This window comes from Pavona decussata, unplaced genomic scaffold (assembly GCF_977016875.1).
Source record: "Pavona decussata unplaced genomic scaffold, jaPavDecu1.1 SCAFFOLD_602, whole genome shotgun sequence".
Classification (NCBI taxonomy): domain Eukaryota; kingdom Metazoa; phylum Cnidaria; class Anthozoa; order Scleractinia; family Agariciidae; genus Pavona; species Pavona decussata.
Window position 1 is genome coordinate 28,692 of NW_028145860.1, and position 19,225 is coordinate 47,916.

The window sequence follows — 19,225 nt, forward strand, 5'->3', positions numbered from 1 at the left end:
CTTAAACTAGGAAAAATGCATTATGTTGCCAGGCTGTAGCTTGAGAATTTAAGCTGGGAACCTTTTATTGCCCTCCACATCTATGGCACGATATTTCACTACAATTGGCAGAATGTGGGTTGCATGCAATGAATGATTTGTTTTACAGGCAGATATGAACATGTCGCATTTTTAACCCATTTTTTCTTGCATTTAAGTACCTTGAGAGTACAAAGTTTACTAGAAATTGCCAGAGAACGTTAATGATACTCCTTTAGACCTGCCAATGCCAGAAACGTCTTTAATCAAACGTTGTATCTGGCGTTGTTTGTTTTCCAACATAGGCTATTCTCCTCTTGTACCGAGCGAGTAAAATTATCGTTCGCCGGCGAACGATAAATCAAATAAAAAATGTTAAAGGGTAAAAGAAGCGTGAATGAATGCGTTGGTGAATATTTCGATGAGAATTAGCACAAAAGAAAGCAAAAATACAAAAAATGTTTAGAAGCGCCAAAGCGAATGCGATGTAAATCAACAAATCAGTAAAGGGTTTGCCGTGAACAGTATGAAGGCGTGAAATGCGTGAGCGAAGTGAAGTCATTTGTGTGGAAAATTGTCCATCGAGTAAGTGGAAAGTTTTGTCGAGTGGCTGCATGGTAATGTTGTCGAAATGTACTGGAGTTGTAAGGTTAAGTGACCTGTAATGTAAACGTAAAATATCGTCTTGGTTCGTTCCGCGCCATTGTAGATAATGGAATGTGGTTTGGGTAAACAATGGAACATGAAAACTCATGCGTTTTGGACATTGGCTATAACCAGTGGTTTCTGAAGCGAAGATTAAGTCACAAGGAAAATGATAAACAGTCAAAGGAGTAAGTTGTAGAGTGTATGTAGAACCATTTGTTGAATTTTGAACTGTTAAGAAGCGCTGTTGTGTGGACAAGAAATAGCGTCCTCCGAGATGTAATAAATCATGCAAATTAGAACAATCTGGCGCCTTGGTGTGACGGCGTGAAAATACTAGTTTGCTATTCTTATGCCAAGGTAGGCCAATCCAGCGGGTATCGTTTACCAAATTTAAAATATGACGAGGACAAATGAATGTGACATCGGAGCGAAAACATTTATCAAGCAAATTTCGATGTAAAAGGTATTCAGAATGTGGACAGCGCAACAAAGCCAATTCGTCACGGGTGATTGGACCCTGAAAACACTGATTGAATAATTTGTATTTTATAGGCGTTAAATATTCAATTGTACAAAAGTGCGTCTTTGAATCCAATTGAGGAATGGTGAATAACATATTCACTCCAATAGAATTCGAAGGTTCATAAGTAAAACCGACCATTGGTTGTAATAATAAAGGAAATCCAGAAGTTAGTGTTTCAGCGGTTGTAAGCAAAGTAAAGGTCTTATTTAACCATTTTTAACAAAAGAGGTCAAAAACCCCATGTGACTTTCCCTTTATTAAGGCATAATTAATCTCTAGAGACAAAATAAGATATTTAAAAGCCCATGAGGTTTACCAAACCACGCGGTCTGCAAAACCAAGTGAAAGAAGTCAAGAAGTTCACAAACTCAGTCCAAGGAAAGGATTGACAGAATTGTAAGTAAGATTACAATCAACGATTTGAAAACCCAGTAACGGTCCTTCGCGCCAATTATAGTAATTTTCCACAGTTTGACTATTGTAGAACTTTCAAAGAAAAGTTGGGTACAGGGATTAAAATCCGAGGAAAACAAGGAAAGGACAGAGCGAGGTAAGCGAATGCTAGTGTGTAGAGTGAATGAAAACGAATACAAAACAAAAAATATAAGCTTAAATCTCGCAAAAAGTACGAATGTAAGCTGAAACTAGTCGCGGATGAAAGCACGTGTAAGTCTAAGTAGTTTTGTCTGAGCGAAAACGCTGTGGTTTATGACAGTGAGAACAAGATGGACCACTTGATTGTAATTCCAAAGAATCAGAATTTGTAGGCAAAGCGGAATCTTCCTGATCGCTAGCCTGTAAGTTGTCCACTTCAGTCGGAATTGATGCTCGTGTGGCCATGGTTCTCGGCGTTTGAGAATTTGACTTTGAGCGTTTTGCACGTCTAACCCTTTAAACTTTGTTTTTATTTTCATGTTTTTGTATTCGCCTTGTTCTGGGTTGATTTTGTAACATTATAGCGACAGAAACGGTCAACAACAACACATCGTTTTTAAGAACAGCGAGAGACCTTTGTATTTCTTTCTGTGTTTGCATTGATAGTTGGCCCCCGTGGGGTTACAAGGTCAAATATTCCACATTTTTTGGTCCTTAAACTAGGAAAAATGCATTATGTTGCCAGGCTGTAGCTTGAGAATTTAAGCTGGGAACCTTTTATTGCCCTCCACATCTATGGCACGATATTTCACTACAATTGGCAGAATGTGGGTTGCATGCAATGAATGATTTGTTTTACAGGCAGATATGAACATGTCGCATTTTTAACCCATTTTTTCTTGCATTTAAGTACCTTGAGAGTACAAAGTTTACTAGAAATTGCCAGAGAACGTTAATGATACTCCTTTAGACCTGCCAATGCCAGAAACGTCTTTAATCAAACGTTGTATCTGGCGTTGTTTGTTTTCCAACATAGGCTATTCTCCTCTTGTACCGAGCGAGTAAAATTATCGTTCGCCGGCGAACGATAAATCAAATAAAAAATGTTAAAGGGTAAAAGAAGCGTGAATGAATGCGTTGGTGAATATTTCGATGAGAATTAGCACAAAAGAAAGCAAAAATACAAAAAGTGTTTAGAAGCGCCAAAGCGAATGCGATGTAAATCAACAAATCAGTAAAGGGTTTGTCGTGAACAGTATGAAGGCGTGAAATGCGTGAGCGAAGTGAAGTCATTTGTGTGGAAAATTGTCCATCGAGTAAGTGGAAAGTTTTGTCGAGTGACTGCATGGTAATGTTGTCGAAATGTACTGGAGTTGTAAGGTTAAGTGACCTGTAATGTAAACGTAAAATATCGTCTTGGTTCGTTCCGCGCCATTGTAGATAATGGAATGTGGTTTGGGTAAACAATGGAACATGAAAACTCATGCGTTTTGGACATTGGCTATAACCAGTGGTTTCTGAAGCGAAGATTAAGTCACAAGGAAAATGATAAACAGTCAAAGGAGTAAGTTGTAGAGTGTATGTAGAACCATTTGTTGAATTTTGAACTGTTAAGAAGCGCTGTTGTGTGGACAAGAAATAGCGTCCTCCGAGATGTAATAAATCATGCAAATTAGAACAATCTGGCGCCTTGGTGTGACGGCGTGAAAATACTAGTTTGCTATTCTTATGCCAAGGTAGGCCAATCCAGCGGGTATCGTTTACCAAATTTAAAATATGACGAGGACAAATGAATGTGACATCGGAGCGAAAACATTTATCAAGCAAATTTCGATGTAAAAGGTATTCAGAATGTGGACAGCGCAACAAAGCCAATTCGTCACGGGTGATTGGACCCTGAAAACACTGATTGAATAATTTGTATTTTATAGGCGTTAAATATTCAATTGTACAAAAGTGCGTCTTTGAATCCAATTGAGGAATGGTGAATAACATATTCACTCCAATAGAATTCGAAGGTTCATAAGTAAAACCGACCATTGGTTGTAATAATAAAGGAAATCCAGAAGTTAGTGTTTCAGCGGTTGTAAGCAAAGTAAAGGTCTTATTTAACCATTTTTAACAAAAGAGGTCAAAAACCCCATGTGACTTTCCCTTTATTAAGGCATAATTAATCTCTAGAGACAAAATAAGATATTTAAAAGCCCATGAGGTTTACCAAACCACGCGGTCTGCAAAACCAAGTGAAAGAAGTCAAGAAGTTCACAAACTCAGTCCAAGGAAAGGATTGACAGAATTGTAAGTAAGATTACAATCAACGATTTGAAAACCCAGTAACGGTCCTTCGCGCCAATTATAGTAATTTTCCACAGTTTGACTATTGTAGAACTTTCAAAGAAAAGTTGGGTACAGGGATTAAAATCCGAGGAAAACAAGGAAAGGACAGAGCGAGGTAAGCGAATGCTAGTGTGTAGAGTGAATGAAAACGAATACAAAACAAAAAATATAAGCTTAAATCTCGCAAAAAGTACGAATGTAAGCTGAAACTAGTCGCGGATGAAAGCACGTGTAAGTCTAAGTAGTTTTGTCTGAGCGAAAACGCTGTGGTTTATGACAGTGAGAACAAGATGGACCACTTGATTGTAATTCCAAAGAATCAGAATTTGTAGGCAAAGCGGAATCTTCCTGATCGCTAGCCTGTAAGTTGTCCACTTCAGTCGGAATTGATGCTCGTGTGGCCATGGTTCTCGGCGTTTGAGAATTTGACTTTGAGCGTTTTGCACGTCTAACCCTTTAAACTTTGTTTTTATTTTCATGTTTTTGTATTCGCCTTGTTCTGGGTTGATTTTGTAACATTATAGCGACAGAAACGGTCAACAACAACACATCGTTTTTAAGAACAGCGAGAGACCTTTGTATTTCTTTCTGTGTTTGCATTGATAGTTGGCCCCCGTGGGGTTACAAGGTCAAATATTCCACATTTTTTGGTCCTTAAACTAGGAAAAATGCATTATGTTGCCAGGCTGTAGCTTGAGAATTTAAGCTGGGAACCTTTTATTGCCCTCCACATCTATGGCACGATATTTCACTACAATTGGCAGAATGTGGGTTGCATGCAATGAATGATTTGTTTTACAGGCAGATATGAACATGTCGCATTTTTAACCCATTTTTTCTTGCATTTAAGTACCTTGAGAGTACAAAGTTTACTAGAAATTGCCAGAGAACGTTAATGATACTCCTTTAGACCTGCCAATGCCAGAAACGTCTTTAATCAAACGTTGTATCTGGCGTTGTTTGTTTTCCAACATAGGCTATTCTCCTCTTGTACCGAGCGAGTAAAATTATCGTTCGCCGGCGAACGATAAATCAAATAAAAAATGTTAAAGGGTAAAAGAAGCGTGAATGAATGCGTTGGTGAATATTTCGATGAGAATTAGCACAAAAGAAAGCAAAAATACAAAAAGTGTTTAGAAGCGCCAAAGCGAATGCGATGTAAATCAACAAATCAGTAAAGGGTTTGTCGTGAACAGTATGAAGGCGTGAAATGCGTGAGCGAAGTGAAGTCATTTGTGTGGAAAATTGTCCATCGAGTAAGTGGAAAGTTTTGTCGAGTGACTGCATGGTAATGTTGTCGAAATGTACTGGAGTTGTAAGGTTAAGTGACCTGTAATGTAAACGTAAAATATCGTCTTGGTTCGTTCCGCGCCATTGTAGATAATGGAATGTGGTTTGGGTAAACAATGGAACATGAAAACTCATGCGTTTTGGACATTGGCTATAACCAGTGGTTTCTGAAGCGAAGATTAAGTCACAAGGAAAATGATAAACAGTCAAAGGAGTAAGTTGTAGAGTGTATGTAGAACCATTTGTTGAATTTTGAACTGTTAAGAAGCGCTGTTGTGTGGACAAGAAATAGCGTCCTCCGAGATGTAATAAATCATGCAAATTAGAACAATCTGGCGCCTTGGTGTGACGGCGTGAAAATACTAGTTTGCTATTCTTATGCCAAGGTAGGCCAATCCAGCGGGTATCGTTTACCAAATTTAAAATATGACGAGGACAAATGAATGTGACATCGGAGCGAAAACATTTATCAAGCAAATTTCGATGTAAAAGGTATTCAGAATGTGGACAGCGCAACAAAGCCAATTCGTCACGGGTGATTGGACCCTGAAAACACCGATTGAATAATTTGTATTTTATAGGCGTTAAATATTCAATTGTACAAAAGTGCGTCTTTGAATCCAATTGAGGAATGGTGAATAACATATTCACTCCAATAGAATTCGAAGGTTCATAAGTAAAATCGACCATTGGTTGTAATAATAAAGGAAATCCAGAAGTTAGTGTTTCAGCGGTTGTAAGCAAAGTAAAGGTCTTATTTAACCATTTTTAACAAAAGAGGTCAAAAACCCCATGTGACTTTCCCTTTATTAAGGCATAATTAATCTCTAGAGACAAAATAAGATATTTAAAAGCCCATGAGGTTTACCAAACCACGCGGTCTGCAAAACCAAGTGAAAGAAGTCAAGAAGTTCACAAACTCAGTCCAAGGAAAGGATTGACAGAATTGTAAGTAAGATTACAATCAACGATTTGAAAACCCAGTAACGGTCCTTCGCGCCAATTATAGTAATTTTCCACAGTTTGACTATTGTAGAACTTTCAAAGAAAAGTTGGGTACAGGGATTAAAATCCGAGGAAAACAAGGAAAGGACAGAGCGAGGTAAGCGAATGCTAGTGTGTAGAGTGAATGAAAACGAATACAAAACAAAAAATATAAGCTTAAATCTCGCAAAAAGTACGAATGTAAGCTGAAACTAGTCGCGGATGAAAGCACGTGTAAGTCTAAGTAGCTTTGTCCGAGCGAAAACGCTGTGGTTTATGACAGTGAGAACAAGATGGACCACTTGATTGTAATTCCAAAGAATCAGAATTTGTAGGCAAAGCGGAATCTTCCTGATCGCTAGCCTGTAAGTTGTCCACTTCAGTCGGAATTGATGCTCGTGTGGCCATGGTTCTCGGCGTTTGAGAATTTGACTTTGAGCGTTTTGCACGTCTAACCCTTTAAACTTTGTTTTTATTTTCATGTTTTTGAGTTCGCCTTGTTCTGGGTTGATTTTGTAACATTATAGCGACAGAAACGGTCAACAACAACACATCGTTTTTAAGAACAGCGAGAGACCTTTGTATTTCTTTCTGTGTTTGCATTGATAGTTGGCCCCCGTGGGGTTACAAGGTCAAATATTCCACATTTTTTGGTCCTTAAACTAGGAAAAATGCATTATGTTGCCAGGCTGTAGCTTGAGAATTTAAGCTGGGAACCTTTTATTGCCCTCCACATCTATGGCACGATATTTCACTACAATTGGCAGAATGTGGGTTGCATGCAATGAATGATTTGTTTTACAGGCAGATATGAACATGTCGCATTTTTAACCCATTTTTTCTTGCATTTAAGTACCTTGAGAGTACAAAGTTTACTAGAAATTGCCAGAGAACGTTAATGATACTCCTTTAGACCTGCCAATGCCAGAAACGTCTTTAATCAAACGTTGTATCTGGCGTTGTTTGTTTTCCAACATAGGCTATTCTCCTCTTGTACCGAGCGAGTAAAATTATCGTTCGCCGGCGAACGATAAATCAAATAAAAAATGTTAAAGGGTAAAAGAAGCGTGAATGAATGCGTTGGTGAATATTTCGATGAGAATTAGCACAAAAGAAAGCAAAAATACAAAAAGTGTTTAGAAGCGCCAAAGCGAATGCGATGTAAATCAACAAATCAGTAAAGGGTTTGTCGTGAACAGTATGAAGGCGTGAAATGCGTGAGCGAAGTGAAGTCATTTGTGTGGAAAATTGTCCATCGAGTAAGTGGAAAGTTTTGTCGAGTGACTGCATGGTAATGTTGTCGAAATGTACTGGAGTTGTAAGGTTAAGTGACCTGTAATGTAAACGTAAAATATCGTCTTGGTTCGTTCCGCGCCATTGTAGATAATGGAATGTGGTTTGGGTAAACAATGGAACATGAAAACTCATGCGTTTTGGACATTGGCTATAACCAGTGGTTTCTGAAGCGAAGATTAAGTCACAAGGAAAATGATAAACAGTCAAAGGAGTAAGTTGTAGAGTGTATGTAGAACCATTTGTTGAATTTTGAACTGTTAAGAAGCGCTGTTGTGTGGACAAGAAATAGCGTCCTCCGAGATGTAATAAATCATGCAAATTAGAACAATCTGGCGCCTTGGTGTGACGGCGTGAAAATACTAGTTTGCTATTCTTATGCCAAGGTAGGCCAATCCAGCGGGTATCGTTTACCAAATTTAAAATATGACGAGGACAAATGAATGTGACATCGGAGCGAAAACATTTATCAAGCAAATTTCGATGTAAAAGGTATTCAGAATGTGGACAGCGCAACAAAGCCAATTCGTCACGGGTGATTGGACCCTGAAAACACTGATTGAATAATTTGTATTTTATAGGCGTTAAATATTCAATTGTACAAAAGTGCGTCTTTGAATCCAATTGAGGAATGGTGAATAACATATTCACTCCAATAGAATTCGAAGGTTCATAAGTAAAACCGACCATTGGTTGTAATAATAAAGGAAATCCAGAAGTTAGTGTTTCAGCGGTTGTAAACAAAGATGGAATTTTTCTTAACCTTAGTTGAAGTTCAGAAGCCAAAAACGAAGGTAGATCATTTAAGCCAATTGCTTCCTGTTTATGTAACATGTGTGTTTGATGCAAAATATCAGTATTTCGATAAAACGCAACTGAGATGAAAAAGAGCGAGTGACCTCTAAGGAAAATTTTGACAGAAATTCCATGAAATTATTGAAGTGACAGTTTTCATGTGTGGAAAAATGCTGAAGTTTTTCCTGCCAATCTTTGAAAATATTATCAACACTGCGCAATGCTGACTGCAGATTATTAACTTTAGTCACAAGTTTATCGGTAATTTTCGCCAAATATACAGTTTTTCCTTGGACAGTTCTGGTGATTGCGTGGACAGTATTAACAGAGCGTGCAAACACTAGCAGTAAATCAATCAAACCTGACACATCGGTTGAATCGCAAGAGCCTTCGAACGCAGTGTATATATATTTTGGTATATTTAGTACGCCGGCTGAACACGCCCAAGGCGTTGATCGTTTTGGTCGACGCGACCCCATTAACCAAGTTTGTTCGTAAGGCGAGATACCGTGGCAGTTCTGCAAAGCCCATAACTTACAGAATTGGAGTGATTTTCTGTAGCCGTAAGGGCATGTCATAGTTGCGGTTAAGCCTGTGGAGTAATGATAATAACGACGAAGGTATGAATCACACTCGATAAGTGCAGTATAACCATGTGCTGATAGCAAGCGCTGCATTAAACGCTGAACTGTGCGTAACTGAAGTAACAAAGCACTTAAGAATCGAGAATCTTCCTGCGAACAAGTATTATTAATCGTGAAATTTTTACCCATGGATGGAGTACGCAAGGTAACCAACAGATTAAATAAGACAGTGTCGTGATAAAAGACTACTCAAGGGCACCCAACGACTTTTTTCTCTCAGATCCTTTGAAACGTTATTTTAGGCGATCTGGAGTGGCTATAAGCTCTATGGCTTCATTTTAGGCAGCGCTAAAATATTTTTATCTGTTCGGTCATTCTAGGGGAACTTGAGTCTTTTCGAAATTAGTAGGGCATTTTTGACCATTTGCCGAAATCCTTAGGTCTTTTTCCTTTCCGAAAATCGTAGCTGACCTTTTTTCGGTACCCAAAACAACATTTTTATCAATCCGAAAACACTAGGCCTTAAATTTCCCATATCACGAAAGTTCGAAGTGAAAATTCCTTTTAGAAAATTGTAGGGGATTAAGGGCCTTCCGAACAGATAATTTACCGAAACGATCCGTTGGGTGCCCCTCACTACTGCGCTTGGATTATGAGAAATCATTAAAGCTTCAGGATAATAGGTAACATGTTTTCCATTTATGTCATACGTTTGATCAGCTGTGGCAATTGTAAACTGTAGTGAACTGAATAATAAAGTGAAGATTATGAATAATTTAACTAGCATTGTTACTGTGAAAGGCGTCCAGTAGCCTCTTGTCCAAGATGTTGTCTTCGGGTTCCCATGTGCTTTGGGAGGCTGGGAAATTTGCCCATTTGACAAGGAATTCTTGTTTTCCTCCTCCGGTCGTCGGAACTTGAGAATCTTTTCAGCAGCGTAAACATCTGGATCTGTGAACAAATCTGGAGAATCAACAGGACCGGTATTAGATGACTCACCATTGTCAGGGGTAGTGACAACATCAGTACTTGTAGGTGGATTAGAGTCATCTGATTCAAAACTGTCTTCTGGAAGGTCTGATGATTGAAGGGAAAGAGCATGAGGATCATCTTCATGGGTGGAAGGATAGGGCGGTCTGCTGGATCATAAAAGTGTTTCATTCGGTTTGCATGAACTGTAGTTGCAACTAAGCGATTATCACAAGTGCGAAGTTGATAATGTACTGACGATAATTTTCGACAGATGCGAAAAGGTCCATGCCAGAGATGGCAAAGCTTCTTCTTAAGACCACGTTTAACCTTAGGGGTATAAACACAACATCTTTCACCTACCTCAAAGGGTGCGTCAGCTGCAGTTCGATCATATTGTAATTTCATTAGCTGTTGAGCACGAGCAATGTTATCTCTTGCTAAAGACTGAGCAGTTTCAACTTGAGTGACTATTCTCCTGCGATGTTCAGCAACTGAAGTTGATAGATCAGTTGGTGGCAAGAGAGAGACATCAGGAGCGAGTCGCGGCTCGCGCCCATGCAGAAGATAGAAAGGACTATCGCCTGTGGCAACACAGGGAGAAACCCTGTAAGCAAATAAGATTGATGGGATGAATATATCCCAGTCAGTTTGATGTGAGTTACAGAACATAGAAATGGATTCGATAAGAGTGCCATTGAAACGTTCCACTAACCCATCTGTCTGTGGGTGATACGCAGTAGTATTAAGCTTCTTGATGTTCAGTAAATGACAAACTTCCTTCATCAGGGAAGACAGAAAATTGCTTCCTCGATCAGTCAAGAGCGTGCGAAGAGCACCATGTCTGGTGAAAATTTCATCCACTATGATGCGAGCAATAGTAGCAGCATCGATAGATTTGATAGGAAAGGCCTCATACCATTTAGTAAGAAATTCAGTTATCACAAGAACATAGGAGAAACCGCGTTCTGTGGTTGGCAGAAATCCAACAATATCGCACGAAATTCTATCAAAAGCATCCTGTATCGGTATTGGTAGTAAAGGAGCCTTGTGACGATTGCGAGGAGTTTTGCGTGTCGCACAATCGCAACAACTTCTGCACCAGTGTTGGATATCACTGAACATGTTGCGCCAATACTAGCGAAGACGAAGCTTCTCATAGTTTTTGAGAGTGCCAAAATGAGCTCCTCCAAATGGGTGATCATGGCCCCAAGTAAGTACTTCATTGGTACGGTTTCCGAGGAAACACTTCAAAACAAGACTTCAAAACAAACTTTTGCTTCACATTGAATTGGTACCAGGAGAAAACAACTTTTGATCAGCATAACTAAAATTATATCTACAACAAACTATTGCGTTGAAAGATATGACTAACACGGTTTCAACTGTGTCACTTATAAGCATATTTTAGGATAATCTGAACAGTTCCAAGAAGTCCAGCTAAGAAGGCAAAGTGTCTCTTGTTGGTGACTTTCATTACACGGTTCACCTTTATTCTCTTAATTAAGAGCGGCTGCCTGAGAATATCGAGAACTCGCGGTCAAAACTGAAATTTCGGATTTCCTCATATTTTGTCAGAAGAGTCCCTTTAGAGAACTATTAACGAAAATAACATTAAAACTTTCCAAAGATTTTTCGTTTTCGAGAATTCCGGCATAATGTGAAATGCCGTGATCGCGTCGCAGCCGGCGTTAAATTTTCACGAGATTTGGTGCATTTTCAAATCGCTCGGGAAGGAAGACGGCTTAGCGTATTGAAACGATCTTTTGAAGTTAAGCTAGGCATCCTTCTGAGAATACGGTCTTACGAAAATATTGCTGGAGGATTCTTATTTACATGCAGTTTTCAAAGTCCGAAGATTCCTATTTTCAGTATTTTCGTTAACGCTGGAAATTTTGGAAACTTTGCGGACAAATATCGTGTCCTGGTACATCGAAATTTGAAGCAAGTATTATACTTTAGGGAAGCTCTATACATGTACTGCAATATATAAAAAATCCAGCTTGGGTAATTTAAAATCCAAGCGTTGACGGAAGTAAACACATAGGGAATTTTATTTTTTTTCAAAAATGGCAGTGGTCACGCAAGGACACGTTTTAAAATAAGTTTAAAATAAATTTTTGGTTATGTTTCAGTTCTGGAGGAAAAAAACTAAGTTGTTATTCGGAAACAAAATCTCATGTGTTGATGGGTTTATCCCTATAAAAATTAATTTCATTCCTAGTAGGTTAACAGCGATCGCAAACGAAAAAATGAAACGTTCAGGTGTTATGTCACGCTTTCCTCGGTACGCCAGCGTCAGCAATGCGTAGGATACGAAACAAAATCAGTAAATATCTCATATCAAAATGTATCTGAAACCCCCAACAGACGATAATGTTTCATTAAATTACCAATTGACTTGCGTGAAAAGCGCCTTTGGTTCAGAAAAGTTGCGCAAAAGTTGCAGTTTTTATAAATCCTAGGTTTGTCAAAGATGCACTCATCCTCACTGTCAATAAAATGTCTTGACGGGCACTACATTGAGCTAGACAAGCGAAGACGAGAATTCTAAAAGCTGAAGAACAAGGTATCTGGGTGTTTTCAATTTGCAGGTCCTAGACTATATATTATAAACAGAACTGAGATATCAGAGCCGGTAGAGAAAATCATGCTTTCACTTTAGTGCAAGGCTGGCCATAATATTATCTTTAACAGCTACACGGCTATAATATATTTGAATGAGCACTTACCGTTCCAATGCCTGCAAAATAGGCATTTAATGAACCAGCCCCATTAATGCGAGCAATAGTCCACCCTTCTCAGTCCGATCCGGATAGAAGAGCACCAGAAAATAACCAAGGTTGTTTGCATATTATGGCCATCACTGTGTGCATAGCTATTTTAAACTTGCTATTTATAAACAATGACGCAAAATGGCTATAAATAGCAATGTGCGTTCTTGGTTTGGAGTGGTTTGCTCGATACCAGAAGCTGTATTTCTTCTTCCGCGACGTCATATTTTGCAGTTTCTATATATTTTCGGTTGCATTTATGGCTCCGTGCTCATTTTCGTCCTTGATAGACGACGATTCCGGTTGCGGTCAAAGTTCGTACTATTACAGCAACCTGTACCCAACCCAACTTTACATTGATGGAATACAAACAGCGGTGATATTTCTGATCAAGCTACGATGACCCAAAAACAAAAGTCTTTACATTGATGGAATTTGATATTCTGAAAGGATGAGTCGAATAACAATCAGACCATCTGCCCGCGCCGTCGAGATGTCTACTGTCTTCGTTGGCGGTAGTCTCCCACGCAGTCGTTTTTAGGGGACTCGTATTACCTCCTCCCCGAGTCCCCTGAAAACGACTGCGTGGGAGACTACCGCCAACGAAGACCGTAGACATCTAGTTAAACGTCCAGTTTAGTCGAAGGGGTCGAGAGGGAGAAATCTGCGTGACTAGCATTCCGCAAGCGTTGCTCGTCTTCGCGCTCGCGAAACCCAGATATGCCGGAATAAGCCCTAAAATCATCATCATCATTATCATCATCATCATCACCATCGCCATTATCGTCATCATCATCATCATCATCATCATCATCGGTGAATCGAATTAAGGCCTTAGAGGTACGGCATGTTGCTTTGCTTTTTTTGTGAGCATGAGAAACCTGCAGTTACTACTAAATGACATCTGTAGTGCGGAAATACTTCGGATTATTGTTGAATACCTTTTACGTGCAAGGGTATGTGTGTACTGGAGGAGATTCAAAATTCGTTCAAATTAAAGTAGCCACAGCGATAGAATGATTGCTGAGACCATTCCGGTTTTTGAATATTATTTTTCAGTCACCTTTCCTTCTAAGACCAGAGTATTGTGTCTCCATACCACATGGTACTCTCCTCTTAGATAAAACAATAGTTTCCCCGCTTCCTCTTCTCCCCACATTAACTTCATTCATTGTCCTCTTTTTTAAATGTCATATTCACTCAAGATTGTTTTAAATCAATGTTATTTTCTTTACTATGGAAGAAAATACTCAAAAAGATTCAGAAAATGCTGTTTAATTAGCTACGATAAAGGTCGTTTATTGACAGACAAACAGACTACACGGGTTAGTTGAACTCCTGCGAAAAAGATGAAAATACCGCAACGTTTGTTTGATGGAAGTTTCGTCTTCAGTGAGCAATACCACGTGTAGGTGAAACACTCGAAAATATGCCAAAGCGCCGGGCAAAATGGAATTTGTCGATCATTCTGACGTTGCGTTAACATGCCACGGCAATCGGCCTTTACGAATTTTGCTGTGGCATTAGTTATCACTCACTCTATCTGTGAATAATTTTTTTGTATAGGAATATTCAGCAACGAAAAACTGTTTAGAGTATTACATTTTGTATTGTAGCGATAACTTTGTCATTCTCTCGGGAAAATATATTATACAAACTATAAAATGTATTTCAAATGTGTAATAACTAGTACTTACGTGACTGACCACTGACTGACCATTTTGTTAACACTTGACTATATTAAAATGTTATACCCAAACTAGATTTCTTACATGTTGCAGTAAAAGAACAGATCGTACCTCAAGCATACCTGTTGTTGTAAGTTTCGATGAACCAGGACAAGATTTTGCCTCGAAATATTTCCTCATTTTCAAGTGTTCACATGCGAGGAGTTCAACAGTCGGCATGTTGTTGACAGGCTGTGATCTAAAAAACGTGCCTGCTTTGCACAGCTTCACAAACCCAAAAGTGATTTTAACGCCTGTTATTAGCTTTATTATTGAAACAAGTTCTTATTTAGTAAGATATATCATAAATACTTGGTTCTAGATGCACCATGTGACAATGAAAAAACAATTGGTTGAGATCTGGACGAGCAGAAAGGTGACATGACACTTTGACCTTTTCAAATTTGGGGTTACTGATCTCACTCCCTAGTTAGACTTGTTTTATTTATGTCTTCACCCCTTCTAACATAAATATTATTGCTGTGTGCTGCATGTCCCGGGCTCAGTTTGCTGGGCAAAGGATAACAAAACAAACCATGATTTGGTGAAAATGGCTATGAGCAAAAGTCTCATAGCCCCTTTTATTTTTTATATAAATTGAACTAATGTATGGCTATGAACAAAGGCCCATAGCCACCTTATTACAAAATCAGCGAAAGGACTACTACTGTCCTGAATTAACTATTAATGATTTTGCCCAGTAAAGGTGAGGGCAACCAAAACACAGGCCTAGAAAAAGAGGACAGGGCCACAGGGCGGGTGGGAAAATTAAAAGGCGGCTGAATTCGTTCCGAAGTAATCCACTGACGAACGTGGTGCGTGTCTTGGTGCAAAGGTCATGAACGCTAGAGGGTGGTACAATATAGATTGTCAGGGCCCTAGCCCGTGACCCTGGTATCGTGACATTATGTCACACAATACAACAAAATTCCTAAAGAAACTTCAGTACTGAATAAAAGACAAACAACAGATCGGATTGAAGACATAAAATCCTATTTGTAAACAAATATTCCCTTTAAGGTATATAAAACAATTCAAAACTTATTAGATCATTAGATTTAGTTTTGGAACAAGAATTTTATAATTCTCCGGTAAAAATAAAATGCAAACGATAATTTTTTGAAACATGTCATCTTGTCCTTGCGTGACCACAGGAATTTTTTGAAAAAATATGTCAAAAATTCCCTACGTGTTTTATTCCGTCAAAGGCTGGCTTTTAAATTACCCAAGCTGAATTTTTTATATGTTGCAGCACAAAAATAGAGCTTTTCTTTAGTGTAATTTTCATTGTAAATTTCGATGTACCAGAAAAAGAATTTTGTCCGCAATGTTTCCACAATTTCAAGTGTCAACAAAAATGCTGAAAATAGGATTCTTCGGACTTTGAAAACTGCATGTAAATAAGAATCCTCCAGCAATATTTTCGTAAGACCGTATTCTCAGAAGGATGCCTAACTTAACTTCAAAAGATCGTTTTAATACGCCAAGCCGTCTTCCTTCCCGAGCGATTTGAAAATGCACCAAATCTCGCCAAAATTTAACGCCGGCTGCGACGCGATCACGGCATTTCACATTATGCCGGAATTCTCGAAAACGAAAAATCTTTGGAAAGTTTTATTGTTATTTTCGTAAATAGTTCTCCAAAGGGATTCTTCTGACAAAATATGAGGAAATCCGAAATTTCAGTTTTGACCGCGAGTTCTCGATATTCTCAGTCAGCCGCTCTTAAACACAAGTAAATGGAATAACTACACACTAAAATTATTGTTATTCAAACCGCAATATTTGAGAGTAATTATGAGCAATGAAATACCGTTTAATGATTAAAGTATCCGAATAAGGACCAAATTTAATAAAAACAACTTTGAAACTTTTACTTTGAAAAGAGTCTATTTTTATTGTATAACACATGGGAGATATCCTGATTTTGAGCGAAAATTCACTCAATTGAAACTTTGAACACGGTGTTAATTGATTTCTAAATCGCAAATTTAAAGAAATATTAATAGTGATTCTACTGAGACGAAAGATTGCACCAAAACATAGTACAACCGATTTTTAGTGCGTTACGACAGCGAAAATTGAAAACGCCGACCTGACGTTTTCAAATTTGAACTTATTTTTATTTTGGTCATCTGCCCGCGAAAACATCCGTGGATAGTTTCTTTGCACGCTGATAGACTCTTATGGAATTTTGTTCATTATATCTTGGCTGCTATCAACCGAATAGCGTCTTTTCGATTTCAATGTTTTACTAACTGAATAGCGTGATTCTGTCCCTTTAAGCAACACCTTTAATGGTAAATCTGTTTGATGACCAGTTTGAAACAAAGTGGAAAGTCGTTAAATGATCATCTAGAGAAAGGACCTAACTATATCAACAGTTTGCCTAACGTCTTTATGGATTAGCGCTTTGACAACGTTGCGTATACAGGCGACATTCGCAAGATGTTTAATCTAGCAATGATTCACCCAGATGATCAAGAGTTCCTCAGGTTTCTGTGGAGAACAAATGGTAGTAAACAGCTCCGAGTATCAGTGGACGAGGGTAAACTTTGGAGATAAACTGGCAGCAGATATTGCAGCTGGAGCGATGAATACCCTGGAAAAACCCTCAGAAGCCATGTATCCAGAAGCATCGAAAGAACTCTGTACAGTGTCTATGTTGACCACATTAGAGTCTCCCGCGAGGACGAAGCGAGATGCCAGCGAATTTCGGATGAGATCGACGCCATATTCGCCACGGCGAATTCCAAGTCAAAGCATGGCACTTTAACAACAGGAACATTGATCAGACAGATGAAGAATTTTCAGATTTCCTTGGTCATAAATGGAACAAAACCCATGACAAGTTTTCCTTTAAGAAAAACGAATTCGTTGCGGATGTGTTAATTAATCTCTAGAGATAAAATGAGATATTTAAAAGGTAAAACCCATGAGGTTTACCAAACCACGCGGTCTGCAAAACCAAGTGAAGGAAGTCAAGAAGTTCATCAACTCAGTCCACGGAAAGGATTAACAGAATTGTAAGTAAGATTGCAATCAACGATTTGCAAAACCAGTAACGGCCCTTCGCGCTACTTATTGTATTTTTTCTACGTTTAACTATAGTAGAAGTTTCAAAGGGAAGTTGAGTACAAGAATTAAAATCCTCAGATTTCCATTGAGTTGATTGGTCTGTGGCGAACCTCATACAAGCCCAAAACATGCATTGTTGGATTTCTTGGTTAATTACTTTTAAAACAGATTAGCTCAATGTTCTTTCTTCTAACTACGTGCAGCTGAAAACCGCAACTAATGCTTAAATTACCTGAATGGTGCATTGATAATTGCGCTGAATAGAGCGAAACCAAATTATATTAAATAACTTTTCAAAGCCATCAATAACAATGTTGATAGCGGTATTTTTCAGTCAGTGACACAAGCATACACAGGAAAAGGTTAAAGCTGAAAAATAATGGTAAATTAGGCGAAGGGACTTGCAAGAGGCGTTCTGTTAGCCATAGGTACTTATTAACTATTTTTGGTCACCTTGATTACATCAAGGAAAGCTTGATGTCTTAGCATCAGACGAAATTGCTTTAGGTCAGCAAAATTGGATGTTTTAAATACTTATCAATTAGCAACCACGTTGGTCCATAGTTAGTAATAGGCAATGGTTATGAAGCCTGATAGACTCCTTTTTTATATGTTTTTGTTAGAATTTTTGGCCTTGACCGTGCAGAAACCACAATATATTTTAAAAGTGTTGAAGCAACCAACAGAAACTTTCCTGTTAAGATATTCAACTGTAAAACAAAAGATTATGAACGGTTGCGGCCTAACATTAATTGCATCACTTTTGTTTTCACGGCAAGGTTTTAGCAACCAGTCTCTCAATTAACGCTTTACATGTAGACGCGTTGCTCAGTTGGGCTATGTTGTTCTGATTCAGTCTTCATGGAGAAGGCGATAAACGAAACCTAACCAGAAAGGAAACCATCGTCTTCATTGATAGTTCTATTATAAAGATATTTTTCTCTATTGATGACAATCACCGGTGAGCCATGCAAAGAATATAAAGCACTTAACCAATTCTCCTCAAGTTAAAACATGCCCTTGTCGTTAACCAAAATATCCTTAAAAATTATACAAGATATAAATCCCTTTCACTCTTACACAGTGTCAACTGTGTATTAGGGATCAGTTTTCCTATTATCACAACAGTGATATTCTAAAGCTCTTTCACTTTGTTTTTAACTAAGAAGTGAACTGCAGGAAACTTTCCTTTGTTTTTTTTTTTTTGTATTTTAGCTTAAAAGGCTAAACATATAAACAAGTGTGTATATTAAATAGATCACGAAATATAACATAGCGGGCCAGTTTTCTTTCCTCCAAAGCTACAGCTGTAAACGCATTTTATCAACAGCCGAGCCCAATAAATCTTTCAGGCAAGTGAAGTAAGACTTGTAGATTTCAAACTTTTTTTATTCTAGGAAGATAATAGCGACATTTTTATTCAAATTTTTTCCTTTAATTAATACATTGGCTAAATTTATTTCGTGATAATTCTGAATAAAATAGGAAGAGCTCTCGGTTCTATTTTTCGTTGGCCCTCGACTTTCCGCTGAAGTTTTACAGTGCGTATACTTTAAGCAACACCTTTAGTGGTAAATCTGCCTGATGACTATTTTGAAACCAAAAACATTTTTCCGGATTCGGTCATAAAGCAAAAAATGTAACTAAGTTTAATGTCGTCATATTATTATTTCTACATTCTTCAAAATGCATTATAGTGTTACTCGTTCCATGAAGAACAATTTAGATAAACCGGCACCAGATATTGCAGCTGGAGCGATGAAGACTCTGGAACAACCCTCAGAAGCCAAGTATCCAGAAGCATCCAAAGAACTCTGTACACATGTCTTA

General features: G+C 38.3%; 1 protein-coding gene across 1 annotated transcript in view; it reads left to right on the top strand.

Moving 5' to 3' along the window:
* Positions 1 to 6,053: 6,053 nt before the first annotated feature.
* The window catches only part of LOC146449184 (uncharacterized), a 37,597-nt gene continuing 24,425 nt past the window's right edge, over positions 6,054 to 19,225 (top strand). Inside the window, exons 1-2 of the mRNA XM_085101299.1 lie at positions 6,054 to 6,139; positions 6,228 to 6,293. The gene's annotated coding sequence lies outside the window, so the exon portion shown is untranslated. The remainder of the gene's footprint in view (positions 6,140 to 6,227; positions 6,294 to 19,225) is intronic.